A 21519-nucleotide genomic window follows, 5' to 3' on the forward strand; every position below is an offset into this window, starting at 1 on the left:
CAAAACAAAAACAGATCCACCATACTAGCGAGGGTCCTCTATGCTTTCCAGTTTCTTGTGACTACACTAACTATGTATGCCATTTAGGCACACTTCAAAAAAAGGACTAACTACTTATCTGCGGTGTCTATGCAGTTATCTGTTTTCCTGTGCACAACCAAGTATAATACTCCTCTAAGTCAGTCTAAACTTCATGTAGGCTTTTCAGCTAGGACTGTGAAGGTTCTGCTTCCTTTGTTTTTAAGTGTAGGCATATGACAAGTTCACACTGCACTGCACAAGAAGGTCACCCTGGCACGTTCTTTCATGGACCTGGCCAAGCTTAAAGGAAGACTTGACTTTAGTCACCAACCAGTTGTAGCTTGCCTGCCAGTTGTCATTGGCAACCTATGTGATGTCATCTTTAATGACGTGTCATTAAAGACTACCTAAAACAGGAATGTAAACAAACAATGGCTGGGATGATACTGGCTGTCGTGTGTATGTAAATTAAAGAAAGCTAAAGCAACCACATAAGTCTATTTAGCTGGCTGTTGAGAAGCGTTCTAAAATAAGGATGTAGTTACTTTACACCGATACAAATTGCACTGATAATGCAATGATACAGTTGGTGATTTCTTTTTTGATTTTACATTTCATTTTCCTGTTTCCATGTTGTTATTGTGGAGTCTAAACATAGCATTAGGAATAGTCAGAAGAGCTACATTTATGAACTACATGGAACAGGCTACTACGCCTAGGGTTAAAAGTTTTAATGCCTTGGGCCAACCCCCTTGTGGACTTTATAAATAAAACATCAAAAGTGCAGAGATGTTTGAAAAGTTGCAATATGTTTTTGTTTTTAGCACCTTTTACATTCTTTTTAAAGTAAATGACTACTGACGCTATTTAAAGATATCTACAAAAAATGGAATGTATGGATGTATGCCCTGAAACGATCCTTTTTTCTATGAAGCTGTCGGGTAACAGCGAAGGTAAAAATGGCAACACTCATACAACCACAAGAACCGCCACATAGCACCTTTTAATAATAATACCTGCACTTGCCACAGCCAGCAGAAGAAATGTCTTTGTGGTAGCTGTGCAGAGGTTTGTACAGAGCGCTGAAATGGACTGGTAACCAGCATAAGCTGTTAAAAGACCCTAATGTGCCACCTTAACAGGCAATTTTAGAACTGTGTTGAGCTCTAAAACCACACTGAAATCTTTCACGCACACATTTATACTCATGTTCTATATAGAGAGATTTTTCACTACAAAATTAAAGGTTAGCAAGTAGAATTTAGGCATCATTAAAACAGTTGGGACATGGAGCACTTTTTATTATTGTTACTGTTATTGCAAATACAGCACCAGTTCCTGCAACTGCAAATTTTCCCAGTTTTGCTGTTCCTAGACTTATTAGCTTCAGGAAATAATATTACCTAAAGTCATAATCAGTGCATTTTTGTCCTGAGCATATAGGTATGAGAATAATGTAAGGGTACATGTACAATAATAACTATGAAATAAAATCACTGGACCGTATCCATGAGGAAATTGTACACCGTTCAAACTGTATACCCCTCACAGACATTATAATATAATTTGCCTTATACATAATATAAGATAAATACATTTTATTTTTAGGAGACAGTGTTGCACTAAACTACTAACAGACAAAGACAAAAAAATTACGCATTAACTTCACAGTGAAATATCTAGGTACTTATATCAAAACTTCAAAGTAAAATTCAGAAAATCCTTTGTGTTCTGAAATCAATCCACCTCCATCCTGTTCCAAAGCCAGCTCACACCACCTAGTTCTTTTGTTTTTGGGCTGTCTTCCTGTGTGGGGAAAGTTAGGCCCCCTCAGCAGGAGCTTGGTATGTATTCCTGTTGACATACACACACACCCTTTGCAGTAGAGGAATGTGTCCTATTTTTGGGCCCCTAAAGTCATCCAGACTCCCAGCCTCTTTGTAATCCTCTTTTCACTTGACCATTGTGTTTATTGTCTGGGAGAACACTGTATGATTTGGTCTGCAGCCACAGGCTCTTCACTTTATTTAGGAGATGTTGATTTCAGTGAGTACAACTGGTTATTTTGATGAATACAACTACAACTGTGGTTCTTTAGGGTGCAGACTTCCAGAGATTCAATTACTGAATACTTTTCTTTTGTCAGTACTTTGTGCCTCTCTCACTTGAATTATTGCACTTTATTTAATTCTGTTATAACTTACTTTTAAATAAGTAAGTTAATTAAAATAGCATTATGCATAAATGCATAAATGTAACGAGTTAATAATTTACAATAATAGATAGATGTTTTGTCTGGAAATGTATTTGCACTCTATGTATCTGTACCCATATGTAATTCATTTTATTTCATATTTTACTATTGAGAAGCACTTTGGAGTACCTCTGGTCTTTTAAATGTGCTATACAAATAAAGTATTGATTGACTGATTGATATATGTAGTTCCCGTATAGCTAAAATTCCTTTTCTGTTATATTTTGAAGGAAACGTGTTTTACTGTAGTCACATAATCTAGAATTCAAAAGATGAGTGCATTCTGGAAACCTCTCAAGAGTTCAGCCAAGGAAAAGAGTCTTCAACACTTATATCAAACCATTATTTTAAATTAATTTCATATTATTTGGCCAGCAGTCCCAATCCATCCAGTATATAATTATTATCCGAATAATAACCTGAAAGAAAGAAACTAAATAATAGAGATATGTTCATTGCGAAGTGTTTTTGAAACAGCACAAACATAGTCTCAGACGAAATATATTTTCTTCAAAATTAAATTTTGTGTGCTGTATAAGAACAGACTTTTAGAGAGAGAAGAATATAAGCCAAGACTGTATAATTCACATATATGGACAGCTGATATAAAGTTATATTTTGTAACTTTTACACATCTATCTTGATAGAGAGATAGAATAGATAGCTATATAGATTAGATTATTTTATCTTTAGACATAGCCAAGCTGGCTTTTTCCTCTTTTATTCAGCCTTTAATAAAGAAAAATAAATCCACCCAAAGTCACTTCTAAATCACACTTATTACAACTTTCTCAGCTAGGAAGAGTGAATTCTTGCTCATTATGTGGCTACTAAACTGGGGAGAATCACTCTATTTAGTCAATAAATTATCCAATACCTGTGCAAAATAGCAAGTGTTAATTTTAAGATTTTTTAAAAATGGAAAATTAAGTGAATGAGTGGGATTTACAAATGCTGGCAGCTTTGTTACATTTGTATGGAGGCAGATTAGCCGTGTCCTCATGTTAGTGTTGCTAAGCCAAACTTCATGGTTCCTAAGGAATCTTAAAAAACAACCTCTGAGCACCTACTCTGCCTCCCAAGCCAATGCATAACTATACTGATGTGAAAAGGAAAGTTTTCACAGGACTCAATGTAGTCCAGTGAAAAAGTACGTTCTACAATAGCTTGGAGAGCCACCTTTAACTTGAAGTTATCTGACTTTATCAGTCTCACATATCATTGTTTTGGCACAGTTCATTGAGGTTTGCAATTATTTATTTTTGGACAGCTCTATTAAATAATTCCTCATAATTTTAGTCAGTCTGAAGATTTGGACTTTGACTGGGGCCATTGTAACAGCTTGATTCTTTTCTGTTTAGTTATTCTGTTGTAGATTTGCTGGTGTGCGTGGCTTCACTGTCCTTTTAAATAACGCAGGTTCGACCAAGTTTCAGCTGCTGTCATCTCAGTAGTATATTAAACTACAGATTTTGTGTTACCAGTAATAGAGTTAAACACAAACATTTGAACATGCCTGATTACTATGCTATCTGTCCATTCAGTGAACAGTTTTGCCGAAGCATTCTTTTCGGTTGTAGACACACAGTGTTGAGAAGGTTACTTCGTATTCCGTTACGTTACTCAATGAGAGTAACGTATTCTGAATACTGGATTACTTAATATATCATCATGCTTTTTACAACTACATGAATGTACTATTGCTGTGTGATTTATTACTATTACTGAAGGTTACTCGCCATAGCAATACAAACTGGATTTTTAAATCGTAATATAAAATGAGTAACAGTAGGGTGGACATTAGGTCATTAGATCTCGTATAGAAAACCATTCCGCGCATATATATAACAGGTCCGCGGCTCTGAACCGTAGTAAAGGGACCTCTGGCTAATACGCCGGGTTCTGTTTCGGGCTCGTAGCTGAAAACTAGCTTTATTTTGTTGTCTGGGTCAACTTTGCCAGCAAGAGACAGAGAGAGGTGTTGAAAGGCTGCGATAACGGAACTTATTGTTTCGGAGGAAAACACGAACACAGTATAGAGTTGAGTCTTAATAGCTTACTTACAACTGGGCTACACTGCCCATGAGACTACATTCTTTAGGGCTCTGCCTGTTGCCTTCATATTAAATAATTTTTTGAACAATAATTAAAAAAAATATTTCTTCACGTCATTATGCGGGCCGCAAGTGGGGGTGACATGGACCGCAAGATTGAGACATAGGCATTAGAGCCTCTTAATGGCGTGGAATTACCAAAAATAGAGAGGGGACAGCCTAACATATGAAAAAAGAAAAGACTGCAGTGTAATCCATTTATTTCAGCAAAGTAACTGTATTCTGAATACCACCTTTTTAAACGGTAACTGTAACGGAATACAGTTACTCATATTTTGTATTTTAAATACGTAATGCCTGTACATGTATTCCGTTACTCCCCAACACTGTATACACAGTATATTTGGGACTGAATTCAGGCTTCAGTATTTACAGACTTATATAAAAGGTTGACATTATGAGCTGCAGAGTGACACATAGGCTGAAAAAATCCATGCTTCCAGTATGAGGTTCCACACATGGGAGACAAATAACACATGTGCACATGACTTAAGCAAATCGACTGAATACATCTTCATCAGTTTTAAGTTCAGGTAGGTGTGATGATAAAAGACAACTTGCTTGTTTCATGATAAGAATATGAGCCTTTATACTCCAGGACAACGTGTAACTCATTTGTTTATGGAATTCTGTGGAAAACTGCAACATTTTACTGCATGTAATAATGGGAACACTCTTCAGACTATCCTGCTTATTTGACCTTGTCTGAGAATTACTTGCTGATCTTAGTGAGACAGGAAATGTGTTCTGACAGTTAGCCAATGACACAGCTGCACTTTGGTATTGATCTTTACTCGTGTAGACTGCATTCCATCTATACCATACTATGCTTTTGCAGCTTTGTATCTACATGTTATTACTGTTGTGCAACATTATGTAATGACCATAGCTTCTCTGCAACTTCTGGATTGGATGTAAATTGTTTATATGTATCTGAGCAGATAAAAGACAAAACCATCCCTTGACCAATTATTTCTGACTGTTTAGCACTCTTTCTTTCTATCTATTAGTCCCTCAAGCTGTATATGTACAGGTTTCATATTACCGAGTGCTTCTTGTTACCCCTTTCTTTCCAACCACCCACAGCGCTACTCAACCTGGTTCATTCACACTGAATATCACTCTGTTGCATGTTTATTCCAATAAGGTCTTCATGTATTGCCACAACATGATTAATGCATTTTTAAAATGCTTTAATTAATTAATTAATGCATTTTAAAAAATGCAACTTTTGTCAGCATTAGGACAGAGCCGCACACAGGGTAATCACATAGAGTATAAAAGACCACTGCTCCAGCTGCTGTCCCTCTCTGCCAATTGGCCTCATCCAGGGAGAGAGGGAGAGAAGGCACCATCAAACAGATTTGTAAAAAGGTCACTGAAATAAATTGCCTCTTAGGTACAGTAAAATGTGTTTCAGTCGACAGTACAGCAAGGAAAACTACAGTATAATAGGCTACTGCTTCTACTCATTGAATGTTTTTTTTAAACTGAACTTTTTGCAATTTTAAGGATCCTTAGAGAATTTGAATGTAATTATTTATACATTATACTGTTTGATTTACAACAAGGAAATATATATAATGTATGCACAGTATTTACTTCCTTGTTGTGAATAGCAGAGTGCTCTTTTTTGTCTTTCCTTTCTCTTATACTAGACCGACCTGCTACTACACCTGCTGCTCCATGTAGTAGAAACAAGGGCATATGTTGTTTTATAACCCTATGTTTGAGCGTGTGCTACCACATCCTTTCATGCATCTGTGCTCAAGTTGCTGTTTCTCTACTAATGTCTGTGTTAGCTGGGGGGAAGGGGGTCTTGCTCTCAAATTCCTAGGTCTCTTGATGTGAGCTGTGTTGTGCTTCAGCAGTTCCATTTGGCCAGCATCACCCTGTCTCACCACCCCATCCGGCCCCCATTAGGCAATCCTTGCAAGTCTTGATTGCCTGGATCAGATCTGGTCCTGTTAAGTCATTGCTTATTGCCTACTGACACTCTCACCTGCAGATTAACATGACGAGGTTGTTACTAATATGCTCTGTATATGAAAAGCAATAACAAAAGCTGCTACAGGAACTAGTGTAATACTGTTTGTTTATTTATAGTGTTTTGTAAGACCTTCCTTTTCAGAGTGAAACACACTGACAAATCTCAAGCTATGTTTATCAGAAAGAGTTACGTAATTCTAATTTTTATGGGGAATGGACTGTGTATCTCTAGTGCTCTCCCATGTAAAAAAAACCAAAACATTTTGCTACTAAAAATGTGCTTTTCGTTTTGTAGAGGTGTCTAGCTACCACTGCAGCCTTTTCTTGTACTCTCACTTTAACCATATCCTGGTTACCCCTGGATTTCCATTCATCCATCCATCCATTTTCTTACACTTATCCAACGTAGGATCATGGGGTGATGGGCTCTATCCCACATTTCAAAGGTAGGATACACCCTGGACAGGTCACTAGTCTAGACTGGTCCAATCCAGAGACATACAACCAATCACACTCACATTTACACCCACAGCCAATTGAGAAGCAGCAGTAAACTTAACCCATGAATTTCTTGGGTTTGTGGGTGGAAGCCAGAGTATTTAGAGAGAACTTGTGTGAGCATGGGAAGGACACGTGAACTCCGTACAGACTGTTTTTTGTTTGCTTTTTTGTGTCTTTTTCTGATTAGCCTACTTTTGCTATCATGTATGACAGCCATCAAATGGAAATGTGAAATTCCACCAACAAAATCCAGGAATGAATTTTATTAGATGTGACTGCAACACCAGAGAAAGACATCTGGATCTAAGAGAAATTAATCCAACAATACTCAGACGAAGCAAAAGCAGATAAGGTATTTCCCAAAATGTATAATTATTACTTAAAGGTTTCCCCAAACAGAAAGTGTCACATGTAGCCTAAGCTTAATCACATAAACACAGCTTTATAACAGAGTTATTTTTCAAATGGTCTAGCAGGACTTTTTGGAAAATTACCTATTTTGTCATTTTGGTGTTGAAGGACTTATTGAGAATGATCACATTTCTCTTGACAGTATTTTTTACTTGCATTTAGAAAAATAAATTTTTGACAAGACAGACCTTTACTGCTTAGTGATTCTTTTGGATGACTATTCATATCTATTCTAGGACACAGCCCGTATCTGATACCAATGTGAGCTGACAGCAAGGTTGAGCAGACCTTGCTGGTAGCATCAGAGTAAGAATAAAAGATGTCACATCTTTTTTTTCGTACCTATACTAAGCTTCTCCTGTACACATTCAAAACAAAAAACATTTGTTTAAAAGAAACTACAAGTTTTGAATGATTTGAGATCATCCCACATACCAGCCTTAGTTGTTTGACTTTCTTTGGATCTTTGGATTCTTGGCTCGGTGGGTTTGGTTGTGCTCCACGCTGATGCTGCATCAGCCAAGCTGTCAAATGAATAAGGATTTCTTTCTTGTCATGGCAGTGTTGACAAATCCCAAATTCAAATTATACAACCATTTGTATGAGATAGGAATTTAAACTGATTGTAACTAAGCATTGTATTTTCTATCTATGCATTGGTAATAGCAATCATGGGGATTTATTTTCTATTTATGGGCATTTTATTTAGCAGAATTTACCACTTTTGTTTTACTTTGTTAAATAAATATCTTCACAGTTTACAGTATATCTTGGAGATCTTTTGAAAAAAATATTTGTACACCAGTCTTAGAGCTGTCAGCACACAAATGCTCTTACTCTGACAGAGGATGAAAGTTTCTCTATTTCAAATGTATACATTTTTCTATTGTCTGATGTGGCAATCGTAGATTCATCTTTTATGCTGCACCCTTCTCCTCCATTAAAGTGAAAACAGGTGTGTGACAAGAGCCTTGCTTCCTGGCATCTTAAAAAGAAAAAGAAGCTAAATAACAATGAGCATATTTATTTGTTTATTTATTCAATTATTAATTTATGTTTTTTAGATGTATTTTTCACTACAATTTGAATGGAAGTACAGTGGGGCAAAAAAGTATTTAGTCAGCCACCGATTGTGCAAGTTCCCCCACTTAAAATGATGACAGAGGTCAGTAATTTGCACCAGAGGTACACTTCAACTGTGAGAGACAGAACGTGAAAAAAAAATCCATGAATTCACATGGTAGGATTTGTAAAGAATTTATTCGTAAATCAGGGTGGAAAATAAGTATTTGGTCACCTCAAACAAGGAAAATCTCTGGCTCTCACAGACCTGTAACGTCTTCTGTAAGAAGCTTTTCTGTCCCCCACTTGTTACCTGTATGAATGGCACCTGTTTGAACTCATCATCTGTATAAAAGACACCTGTCCACAGCCGCAAACAGTCAGACTCCAAACTCCGCCATGGCCAAGACCAAAGAGCTTTCGAAGGACACCAGGAAAAGTATTGTAGACCTGCACCAGACTGGGAAGAGTGAATCTACAATAGGCAAGCAGCTTGGTGTGAAAAAATCAACTGTGGGAGCAATCATCAGAAAATGGAAGACATACAAGACCACTGATAATCTCCCTCGATCTGGGGCTCCATGCAAGATCTCATCCCGTGGGGTCAAAATGATCATGAGAACGGTGAGCAAAGATCCCAGAACCACACGGGGGGACCTGGTGAATGACCTGCAGAGAGCTGGGACCAAAGTAACAAAGGTCACCATCAGTAACACACTACAACGGCAGGGAATCAAATCCCGCAGTGCCAGACGTGTTCCGCTGCTGAAGCCAGTGCATGTCCAGGCCCGTCTGAAGTTTGCCAGAGAGCACATGGATGATACAGCAGAGGATTGGGAGAATGTCATGTGGTCAGATGAAACCAAAGTAGAACTTTTTGGTATAAACTCAACTCGTCGTGTTTGGAGGAAGAAGAATACTGAGTTGCATCCCAAGAACACCTGGGGCTGTTTTTCTGCCAAGGGGACAGGACGACTGATCCGTGTTAAGGACAGAATGAATGGGGCCATGTATTGTGAGATTTTGAGCCAAAACCTCCTTCCATCAGTGAGAACTTTGAAGATGAAACGAGGCTGGGTCTTCCAACATGACAATGATCCAAAACACACCGCCCGGGCAACAAAGGAGTGGCTCCGTAAGAAGCATTTGAAAGTCCTGGAGTGGCCTAGCCAGTCTCCAGACCTCAACCCCATAGAAAATCTGTGGCGGGAGTTGAAAGTCCGTGTTGCTCGGCGACAGCCCCAAAACATCACTGCTCTCGAGAAGATCTGCATGGAGGAATGGGCCAAAATACCAGCTACTGTGTGTGCAAACCTGGTAAAGACCTATAGTAAACCTTTGACCTCTGTTATTGCCAACAAAGGTTATGTTACAAAGTATTGAGTTGTATTTTTGTTATTGACCAAATACTTATTTTCCACCCTGATTTACGAATAAATTCTTTACAAATCCTACCATGTGGATTCATGGATTTTTTTTTCACATTCTGTCTCTCACAGTTGAAGTGTACCTCTGGTGCAAATTACTGACCTCTGTCATCATTTTAAGTGGGGGAACTTGCACAATCGGTGGCTGACTAAATACTTTTTTGCCCCACTGTATATAATTTGTAAACTGTATAATTTTGCATATAAATACAGCTTGAATAGTTTGTTTAGATGGACATTTTTTACAGTGTAATGACTAATAGTGGCATAATGTGGCTGTTTGTACATAGTCATCAAAACTGTCTTTTCATATTGACTTGTGATATTGCCATATGAGTCACTGCTGCATGATCTCTGTTGAAATATGCATTTCCAAAAGACATGTACCAATGTATATACAATGCATGATGATGTCCACCTTATTACCTCACTATTACCACATTATGTAATAAAAAGTACATCCATCAAGTCTGGTGACCTTAAGTAGAAATGTAGAAATGGGGCTGTGGCAAATCATGGTGGACTGAGCTTTTTGCTAAATGTATATCTGTGACTGTCCAGCACGTGATGGAAAAAGTGTGAATGACTCTCCAACAGTGTCTGTAACTTGTGTAACCTGGACGTGTGTCCCTCTATCTATAAAGAGATGATCTATACTGCTCGCCCAAGTGCAATGTCTACAATATCCGAATCTAGGTTTGGGAAGGAGATTGGCGGTAGCAACTCTGTAAGAGCAATGAGACTTCCAACCCACATAACACGCACGACCACAGGCTTGTGAAACAAAGTTTGCTTTATATATTTCCTTTCGGATCAGTTCCCTTTGCTCATCCTCAATGTAGGGATACCTTCAAATGCAGTAACCATCTCAAATGCATCACAAAAATAATTGAAACAATCAAAATAGATGTAAGACAAGAAACACAATATTTCAACACCCCAAAGAAAAGGAAAAAGAAAAGAAAATAGCATGTGAGTGTCCAGTTCCTTATGGTGTCAGTTTATTCAGTTACCCACTGTCCTGGGTTAAGAACTGAAAACGACCTGAATCTCAGGCGGAGAAAAAGTAGCAAAGAAAATGATAAGGTATCTCTCAGGTGGGCTTCCTTTTGTTTTTTTCCCTACCGCCCTCCTGGTACGGCAGGCATCAACGTGTCGGCGTCCTGACACAGAGAAGGCCTCCACAGCAGCAACAGTGTCTTAGACCCACGATACCAGCTCCTCACTTGGCACCCATGGAACTGTACCTCAAAAAAAAAACCAGTCTGCACACAAATATGCAGAATGTTAGATGTCCACATTCCTTAAATGTCCTTGTTCCTAATGTCCTTGGTTCTTTTGAAATATTAAAATAAATTTGCATCTTGTGACACATTAAAAGTAAATACACCGGTATTACTGTGCATCACCCGCAGTTACAGTAACAGCACAGCTATTGCACGTGAACTGCGCATAACCACTTAGCTGGCCGCGGCTGAACTAGCAGACCCAAGAAAGTAAAAACATTAGACACTCATAATAAACAAAACTGTCACAACATTGCAATACTATGAAAACACATCTTAAACATCATTAAACACATTTACTACTATTCTGACTGGTTAGTTATTTTTTCCAGTGCATTGAACTGCAATAGCGGTGCTAAGTGAGCTAGGCTAACTCACCAGAATAGTTCAAAAAGTTCGAAGAAATACTCCGACTCCTTTCAGGTAGGTACCCGTCTGTGGTTCACCGCTAACGACAGCTCTCTCACAAATGTTAATTAAACCTCTTTCCTCTCTTTCAACTGGAAAAAACCGTGCTCCGCGGCAGCATGGAGTTTTTCCTTGCCGTCCTTTTTCCTCTACACCACACCTTCACGCGCACGGAGCCGCAGACGGTGCCTTCAGGGCAAGCCCGGAAATTAAACTATCAGACAAGGACTACGATGCATTCAAAGAACCCTGTACCTCTGATTGCTGTAAATCTTACCAGGGTTACATTCTCCCCCTCTAGACTGCATGAGTCCCAGCATGCATACCTGCCCCTACCGGTACAGACACATGTGAAATAGCAGCCCCTAAAGCCTGAAAGAATGAACTAATGGCCAAGGTTAAAGGCTCCCCCAGCTCATCGTAGGTGAGTTTCCGAGGCGGACGTCTCTCCCTAGTAGAACGCCGGACACTTGCGTTCTCGGACTCTTGACTCTCAGATACTACATTGTCAGTGTCTGCAACTACAGGGTCTGTGGTGATGAGATCTGTGTTCTCTTCATCAGGTGAGATTTGTGTCACATCAGGTTCAGGAATATCAATGACAATATGGTCCGGAGTCCTACAGTGTGAAGTAGGATGTGTAACTGAACCACTATTCTCAGAGCTAACATAAGGAGTTCCTGGTTGAAGCTCGTGAGTAGGTCTTTCAGGTAAGTGTGCGGAACTTTGGGGCACAAAAGAAGGGGTGTCTGGGTTTAATACCCTGGAAACTGGCTGAGGCTCATTGAAGCCTCCTTCCCTCTGCAGGAAAGGACCCTTCGTGATGATTTCTGGCATCCATGTATTAGGATACAGTTCATCTTCATCACTCTACGACTCATCCTCCTGACAATCAGTGTCCCCTTGCACGCCTTTTGTTGTTTTGCCCCTCAAGTCTCATTTTTCTCGATGCGTCAGTGGAAGAACTTTGCTCTCTGATCTCAGTTACAGGTAGGAACCCGCACGGCAAAAGAAGGTCTCTATGCAACGTACGGTGTGGCCCCTCCCCTGTCTCAGGTTTGACTACATAAACAGGACTGTCGCTAATCCGTCTGACAACAACATGGATTTTCTGTTCCCACCGATCTGCCAGTTTGTGTTTCCCCCTGATATTCACGTTTCTCACTAAGACCCTATCCCCTTCTAAAAGTTCAGCTGCCCTGACCTCCCTGTCAAACCTAGCCTTGTTCTTCTCTCCCATCTTCTTGGCATTTTTAGCAGCTAATGAGTAGCTCTCCTGTAGGCGTTGGCGAAGGCCCTTGACATACTCTGAGTGGGTCTTGTGACTTGCCATATCAGGTTGGATTCCCAGGACAAGATCAATTGGCAGTCTGGGCTGCCTACCAAACATTAGTTCGTAAGGCGAATAGCCTGTTGTACTGTTTCTCGTGCAATTGTATGCGTGGACCAGAGGTTTGACAAAATCTCTCCAATGATATTTGTCTCTCTCTTCCAGGGTCCCTAGCATACCAAGGAGGGTCCGGTTAAATCGTTCCACTGGGTTTCCCCGGGGATGGTACGGGGTGGTACGAACTTTGTCTGCTCCAATCAGTGTGCAGAGTTCTCTGATCGTCTTAGACTCAAAGTCCCTGCCCTGGTCGCTGAGCAAACGACTGGGGAACCCGTAGTGAACAATAAAGTTCTCCCATAAAGCCTTCGCAACAGTTCTGGCTTTCTGATCCCTAGTCGGCACCGCCACAGCAAATTTTGTAAAGTGGTCGGTGATGACTAAAATGTTTCTCGTGTCTCTATCATCCGGCTCAAGGGATAGATAATCCATACAAAGAAGTTCAAGTGGATAAGTAGCAGAAATGTTTTCCAAAGGCGCGGCCCTCTGAGGCACAGCCTTCCGCCTGAAACAGCGTTCGCACTTTTTGCACTTCTCCTCGATGTCTCTGGCCATTCTCGGCCAGTAGAACCTGGCACGAGCAAGCTGAAGTGCACGCTCAGAACCGAGATGGCCAACATCATCATGCACTCCTTGCAGTGCCCTCTCTCTGAACTGTTCGGGTAAGACCAACTGATACACCAGTTCGCCTCGCTCAGACCACTTCCTGTACAAGACACCATCCCTGAGTTCAAGTTTTTTCCACTCCCTGAGAAGAAGTTTGACATCGGGATGTTCAAGGTTTGTCTCTCTGAAACTGGGTTTTACAGCTCTCCTCACAAAGGTGATGACACGTGAGAGAAACGGATCATTATTTTGAGCATTACACCAGTCAGAGTTAGCCATGGATGGTAAAGTGTCCTCACCGAAAACATCAGGCACTACAGAAGGGTCGACAACAAGAGACTCCGCAATGACAGGCTGCTCTGAATGAGGTTGACGTTCATCTTTAACCATCACAAGATGACGTTGACATAATGCAGAGAACACCTCATGATCCATGTCATCTCCTGCTTCCATGAACCGTTTTTTCATGTCCTCTATTCTCTCTCTTTCTTTAGTGAAAGCTTCATCCTCAAGAGGCGGACCTTGAGGCCGCCGGGATAACCCATCTGCATCGCGGTTGGCCTGCCCTGCTCTGTACTTGATGGTAAACTGGTAAGTGGAAAGAGCGGCTAACCAGCGATGACCAGCAGCATCTAACTTCGCAGATGTCAAGACGTATGTGAGGGGGTTGTTGTCGGTAAGCACAGTGAAACTTGACCCATAAAGGAAATCACTGAACTTTTCACAAACGGCCCATTTTAAGGCCAAGAATTCGAGTTTGTGCGTAGGGTAGTTTCTCTCGCTCTTGGAAAGACCTCGACTGGCATACGCGACAACTCTGAGCTTCCCCTCCTGCTCTTGATAGAGCGCTGCCCCCAATCCATCGCGACAAGCGTCAGTATGTACAACATATGGTAGTTGTGGATTCGCAAAAGCAAGGATGGGCGCAGACGTCAATTTCTTAATCAGAGTTCTGAATGCACTCTCACACTCCGAAGTCCACTCCTCACCGAGCGGTGCATTAGGGCTCACAAGAGTCGTGAAGCGTTCCCTCTTGTACACTTTGCCCCTTTTCTTTGGTGGATAGTAGCCTGCTGTCAGGCTATTAAGAGGTTTGGCTATCTGGGAATATCCTTCGACAAACCGCCGATAATACCCAGCGAAGCCTAAGAAACATTTAAGCTCTTTCCTATTTGAAGGACGAGGCCAGTCTCTCAAGGCGGATATCTTGTCAGGGTCAGTATGGACTCCTCGTGCATCCACAACATGACCAAGATACTTCACTGACGCCTTAAAGAAGTGACATTTCTCCGGAGAAAGCTTTAGACCAAAATCTTTAAGACGGTTCAGCACCTTCATGAGTCGTGCTTCATGTTCTTCCAATGTGTCTGAAAAGACAATCAAGTCGTCCAGAAACACCAATACCTCATTGAGATGCAAGTCACCGACACACCTTTCCATAAGGCGCTGAAAAGTGCTTGGTGCGTTCGTGACACCCTGAGGCATGCGATTGAATTCAAAGAAGCCGAGGGGACACGTGAAAGCGGTTTTAGGCTTGTCTTCTTCGGCCATCTCAACCTGGTAATAACCAGATTTAAGGTCCATGACGGAGAACCATTTAGCACCGCTAAGGGCAGCAAAGGTCTCCTCAATGTTTGGAAGAGCGTATGCATCTCTGATGGTTCGAGCATTTAGCTTCCTGTAGTCGATGCATAACCTGATAGAACCATTCTTCTTCCGGACCAAGACCACTGGGGATGCAAAAGGGCTCTGTGACTCTTTAATGATTCCTGCATCAAGCAGTTCTTTAAGATGCTCCTTGACTGCCTCCCTGTCACTGGGATGAATAGGCCTTGGCCTCTCCTTAAAAGGAGTCTCGTCATGTAGCCTAATGTGATGTTTCACTGCAGTGGTGTGACCATATGACAGGTCATCCACAGCAAAGACTTCTGGAATAGATCTAAGCTTGGTGGTGATACGATCTTTCCATTGTTCAGATATTGGTGAATCATCAAGATTGAACTCGAGGTTGTCACTGTCAGGCTTATTGTGATGAGAGTCACCTTTCACTGGTCCAAGTGACGTGACCTGCTGAGCTGCACATATTTGAGCAATGATGCATTTTGGCTGCAGCGTAACATCATGGTCACTAAGATTGCGCAGGACGACCGGGACCTTGCAGCTAGACTTAAATGGAATGTCCATCAGAGCAGCTTCAAGGAGCACGCCACCTGGCAACCTGTGATGTTCATTGGGTTCAAGCACAAATGTGGTCTGACTGTTCCTTTTCAACCTGACATCACCTGTGATGCAGCACTTTTGTTTTGCAGGGATGGTGATGGGGTTTCCACCATGTAACCTGACAGGATGAGCATGGTTGTTGAGGTCATGGATCTGGGCAATATGCTGGAAGATCACTGCAAAATCTCTAGAGAAGAGTTTGCAAACAACCTCTGGACCATCCTGTTCAAGTACTTGTTCATAAAGTCGTAATAACACATTGGTACCAATCAACAGGGGGGTCCTGCTGTTGAACTGACACTCTGGCACCACAAGTGCTAACACGACTAGCTCCTCTTTCCTGCCAGGAACGGACAGCGGGAAAGTGACACGCGCTTCTATGTAACCAAGATAGGGGACCTGCTGTCCACCTGCTCCTTCGATTTCAAGAAGGGCATGAATTGGATGTATAGGTAAGTGAGACAGATGGTTCTTATGGAAACACTCGGACACTGTTGTAACTTGTGAGCCGGTGTCCATTATGGACTCACACTGTACACCCTCAAGAAAGACAGAAGCCGCACAACGAGGACCTACAAGCCCTGCAGGTATAGATCGCTCTGTGCAACGGTAGGTTTCAGTCATTGTGTGGGTTATGACTTTCTTTTGTGTTCCAGCACCATCAACTGATCTGTTGGGACAGGGGTTATCATCAACTGCAGCTCCTGGACGTCCCACAACAGGAGCTGCTACTAGTTTAAAGTGAATGGGGAAGCAGCCTGCTGAGCTAAAAACTTATCCTGCCTCTCCCGGAGTTCTGCATTTTTCTTGCGAACCAGTGCGGGGTTGGGTTCATTGGAGCAATGAGCAGCAATGTGGTTGTCTTCCCCACACTTAAAACAAAACCACGGCCTCGGCATTCCAGGCACCTTAAGGCCCCTCTTCATGTTACTACTACTGATTGCAAAGCAGTCGGTCTTTTTAGTACTCTCTCTCTGATTTTGTGCTAGTTTTTCAACTTGCTTTGTCAGTTCAGCTATCTTGTTCTCAATATCAGAGGTTTCATCTCGCTTTGCTTTTACCACTAGGGGAGGATTACTATCATGAGTGAGGCTCGGTGGCTTTTTGTTTAGCTTTTCCAACTGTTTAGTTAGCTCATTTACTTTCTTTTCAAGCTTTGATGTCTCATTCGGCTTTGAGTTAGGCAGTGGGACAGGCTCACAGTCATAAGAGGGCATATCAAAAACATGGTGGGCATACATGTTAGCTTTCGAAGCACCTAAATGCTTTTTCATCCTATCTAGCTTTGTGGAACGGCGGTCTTCCTCAGTTCTCAGCATGAGGAAGAATTCAGGAAATGTTGGTGGATTTCCCTTTTTGCACTCTAACTGTAAGCCGATGATGATGCTCTGATCCCAACAGCCCCTACAAAACTGTCTGAGCAAATGATCATTGGAATTTCCAGCTGAGGCTCCCCCTCTAGAAATTGCTCTTGTGAGGAGGCTATGGAGCCTGTTCAAGTATGCTGATGGCTTCTCTCCACTATCTTGGTTAGAGCCGAGAAATGCCGCAAACAACTCCTCTCCATCCTCCACAACACCAAAAGCAGAGTCAAGTTGAGTGATGTAGACATTTGGTGGTGACGAGATGCCAAGAGGCTTCACAACATCAGCTGCTGGACTCAGCAAGCTCTCAAGAATCCTTCTTACCTTGTGAGCATCATTCAAGGAAGGATCGTTAAGGAGAAGATCAACTTGGGTGTGCCATGTTTCGTAGTCCACCTCACCGTTTGGCCTTGGCATCCGCCCAGAGAAGGTGCGCAACCTTATTTGTGGGGATGGTGAAGTGGTGGACTCACTTCGGATGACATGCTCCACAATCACTCTCTGGATCTGGGGGGGGTTAAAAACATCCTCACTGATGTGGACTGGGCTCGTTGGTAAACTAGCAGATGCACTATAAACATGTGTGGGCTCTGCAGGCTCATTTTGATCATTATTAGGTGTGTTAGCATTTTGAGCTGCATAGGGCTGTGTAGCATTACTGTGTACGTCATGTGATGTGCCCTGGTTCCCATGCAGTTCCTCCTGAAGCACATTCAAGAAACCTTTCCTGCCACTGCCTGCGACAGACTTTGGTTCGTCCAGGTATCTGCAAGCTATCTCCCTCCCCACCACTTCCTGACAAACATTTCTAATGGTCCTCGCAAACCACATCACAGCGGGGTCCTTTGGACTTGGTACGGTACCCAAGGTAATGGGGTCGATTCTAGAGATAGACCTGTCAGATGCATACTGGATCAGGGCTCTACCCTCTGGTTGTCCTGATTCGTCAGGGATCCTCACTAATTTAGAAATATCTCCATTAACTTTGAACACAGCAGTTATTTCCTCATCTGTGTATTCTGGTCCTATACCTGTTACATACAGGGAGTTCTGACCATTAACCTCAAAACGGTTGCAAATATCCATACCTGACTCGGTGGAACAAATGTCAAAAATCTCAAACGTGCGTAGTGTGGGGTGGAAGATCAGAAAGCTACTATTAACCAATCTCCTGGCTGGCTCGCCACTTTTTATGTAACCTGGACGTGTGTCCCTCTATCTATAAAGAGATGATCTATACTGCTCGCCCAAGTGCAATGTCTACAATATCCGAATCTAGGTTTGGGAAGGAGATTGGCGGTAGCAACTCTGTAAGAGCAATGAGACTTCCAACCCACATAACACGCACGACCACAGGCTTGTGAAACAAAGTTTGCTTTATATATTTCCTTTCGGATCAGATCCCTTTGCTCATCCTCAATGTAGGGATACCTTCAAATGCAGTAACCATCTCAAATGCATCACAAAAATAATTGAAACAATCAAAATAGATGTAAGACAAGAAACACAATATTTCAACACCCCAAAGAAAAGGAAAAAGAAAAGAAAATAGCATGTGAGTGTCCAGTTCCTTATGGTGTCAGTTTATTCAGTTACCCACTGTCCTGGGTTAAGAACTGAAAACGACCTGAATCTCAGGCGGAGAAAAAGTAGCAAAGAAAATGATAAGGTATCTCTCAGGTGGGCTTCCTTTTGTTTTTTTCCCTACCGCCCTCCTGGTACGGCAGGCATCAACGTGTCGGCGTCCTGACACAGAGAAGGCCTCCACAGCAGCAACAGTGTCTTAGACCCACGATACCAGCTCCTCACTTGGCACCCATGGAACTGTACCTCAAAAAAAAAACCAGTCTGCACACAAATATGCAGAATGTTAGATGTCCACATTCCTTAAATGTCCTTGTTCCTAATGTCCTTGGTTCTTTTGAAATATTAAAATAAATTTGCATCTTGTGACACATTAAAAGTAAATACACCGGTATTACTGTGCATCACCCGCAGTTACAGTAACAGCACAGCTATTGCACGTGAACTGCGCATAACCACTTAGCTGGCCGCGGCTGAACTAGCAGACCCAAGAAAGTAAAAACATTAGACACTCATAATAAACAAAACTGTCACAACATTGCAATACTATGAAAACACATCTTAAACATCATTAAACACATTTACTACTATTCTGACTGGTTAGTTATTTTTTCCAGTGCATTGAACTGCAATAGCGGTGCTAAGTGAGCTAGGCTAACTCACCAGAATAGTTCAAAAAGTTCGAAGAAATACTCCGACTCCTTTCAGGTAGGTACCCGTCTGTGGTTCACCGCTAACGACAGCTCTCTCACAAATGTTAATTAAACCTCTTTCCTCTCTTTCAACTGGAAAAAACCGTGCTCCGCGGCAGCATGGAGTTTTTCCTTGCCGTCCTTTTTCCTCTACACCACACCTTCACGCGCACGGAGCCGCAGACGGTGCCTTCAGGGCAAGCCCGGAAATTAAACTATCAGACAAGGACTACGATGCATTCAAAGAACCCTGTACTTCTGATTGCTGTAAATCTTACCAGGGTTACACTTGGAAATGGAAATAGAAAAGGTCTGGGGAAATAGTTGGTGGAGAATTAATTTTATTTTACCAATTTATAGCCAACACAAATATCTCAGAAGAAATCTGCTTAAAACGACACCACAAACAGGACTTAATAAATTAAACACTTAGCTAACTGAAGTGTATCAATGTGGAAATACAACTGCAAAGACTCAAAAAAGATAATATGCATTAATGTAAGGCTGTCTAAGTCTAAGCAGAAGTCCTGTTTAAAAATGGGAGAATACTTGTCACGCAGGGTCAAACAATATCGATTAATACATGACTAGATAGTCCTTTAGTTCAGTTAAACCATAGTTATTTTTATACAGAAAAAGTTGCTTAGTCTGTAATAAGTTCATCTTAACTGTGTAACTAGCTAATGCAACGGAGATTGGAAAGAAAATCGTCTGGACTTCTTCAAGTTTCCTTGAAGATGTTTCACCTCTCATCTTCAGCTTCTTCAGTTCTAAGAGCAATTGGTGGAGAGTCCCAGGTTTTAAGCCCTATGGGAGGGCTTCAGTGTTGGGAAGTTACTTTTTAATTGTATTCCACTACAGATTACGGAATACATGCCCCAAAATGTAGTGTGTAACGTATTCCGTTAAGTTACTTAAAGTGGAATAAAATATTAATATATAAATTTTTTATAGCACTTTTTGGGCGTGGTCGATTTGTGGCTCTAGGTCCGATAGTGTATGCATTTTTCTAAGACCCTCCAGGGGTTAATGTGACTGATGTATTCTGAATACTTTGGATTACTTAATATATTGCCATGCTTTTTACAACTATATTGGATGCACTATTGCTGTGTGATTTATTACTATTACTGACGGCTACTCGCTGCCAAGTTAACATTGTTAGCTGGCGTGTAACTGAGGTTAGTCCATAGACTGCTTTCAGAACTGCACATGATTATTTGGAGCTAGCAGGTTGTTAATGCTATCCATCAAGTCTAACGATTTATTCATGTAAATGGAGAGTCCTCTTCACACACTAAGGTCAATTATGGAGTTCCACAGGGTTCAGTGCTAGGACCAATTCTGTTTACATTATACATGCTTCCCTTAGGCAGTATCATTAGAAGACATAGCATACATTTTCACTGCTATGCAGATAACACCTAGCTCTATCTGTCCATGAAGCCAGATAACACACACCAATTAGTTAAACTGCAGGAATGTCTTAAAGACATAAAGACCTGGATGGCCGCTAACTTACTGCTTCTTAATTCAGATAAAACTGAGGCTATTGTATTCGGCCCTGAAAATCTTAGAAATATGGTATCTAACCAGATTCTTACTCTGGATGGCATTACCTTGGCCTCCAGTAACGCTGTGAGGAACCTTGGAGTCATTTTTGACCAAGACATGTCCTTCGATGCACATATTAAACAAATATGTAAGACCACTTTCTTCCATTTGCGCAACATCTCTAAAATTAGAAATATCCTGTCTCAGAGTGACGCTGAAAAACTAGTTCATGCATTTATTACTTCCAGGCTGGACTACTGTAATTCATTATTATCAGGATGTCCAAAAAACTCACTGAAAAGCCTTCAGCTAATCCAAAATGCTGCAGCAAGAGTGCTGACAGGGACTAGAAAGAGAGAGCATATTTCTCCTGTTTTGGCTTCCCTTCAGTGGCTTCCTGTTAAATCCAGAATTGAATTAAAAATCCTGCTCCTCACATACAAGGTCTTAAATAATCAGTTGCCATCTTATCTTAATGACCTTGTAGTACCATATCACCCTATTAGAGCACTTCGCTCTCGCACTGCAGGCCTACTTGTTGTTCCTAGAGTATTTAAAAGTAGAATGGGAGGGAGAGCCTTCAGTTTTCAGGCCCCTCTTCTGTGGAACCAGCTTCCAGTTTGGATTCGGGAGACAGAC

Source organism: Diplotaxodon limnothrissa, linkage group LG22 (genome assembly GCF_057381915.1).
Source record: "Diplotaxodon limnothrissa isolate DT_005_m linkage group LG22, D_limnothrissa_male_GT1.1, whole genome shotgun sequence".
NCBI lineage: Eukaryota > Metazoa > Chordata > Actinopteri > Cichliformes > Cichlidae > Diplotaxodon > Diplotaxodon limnothrissa.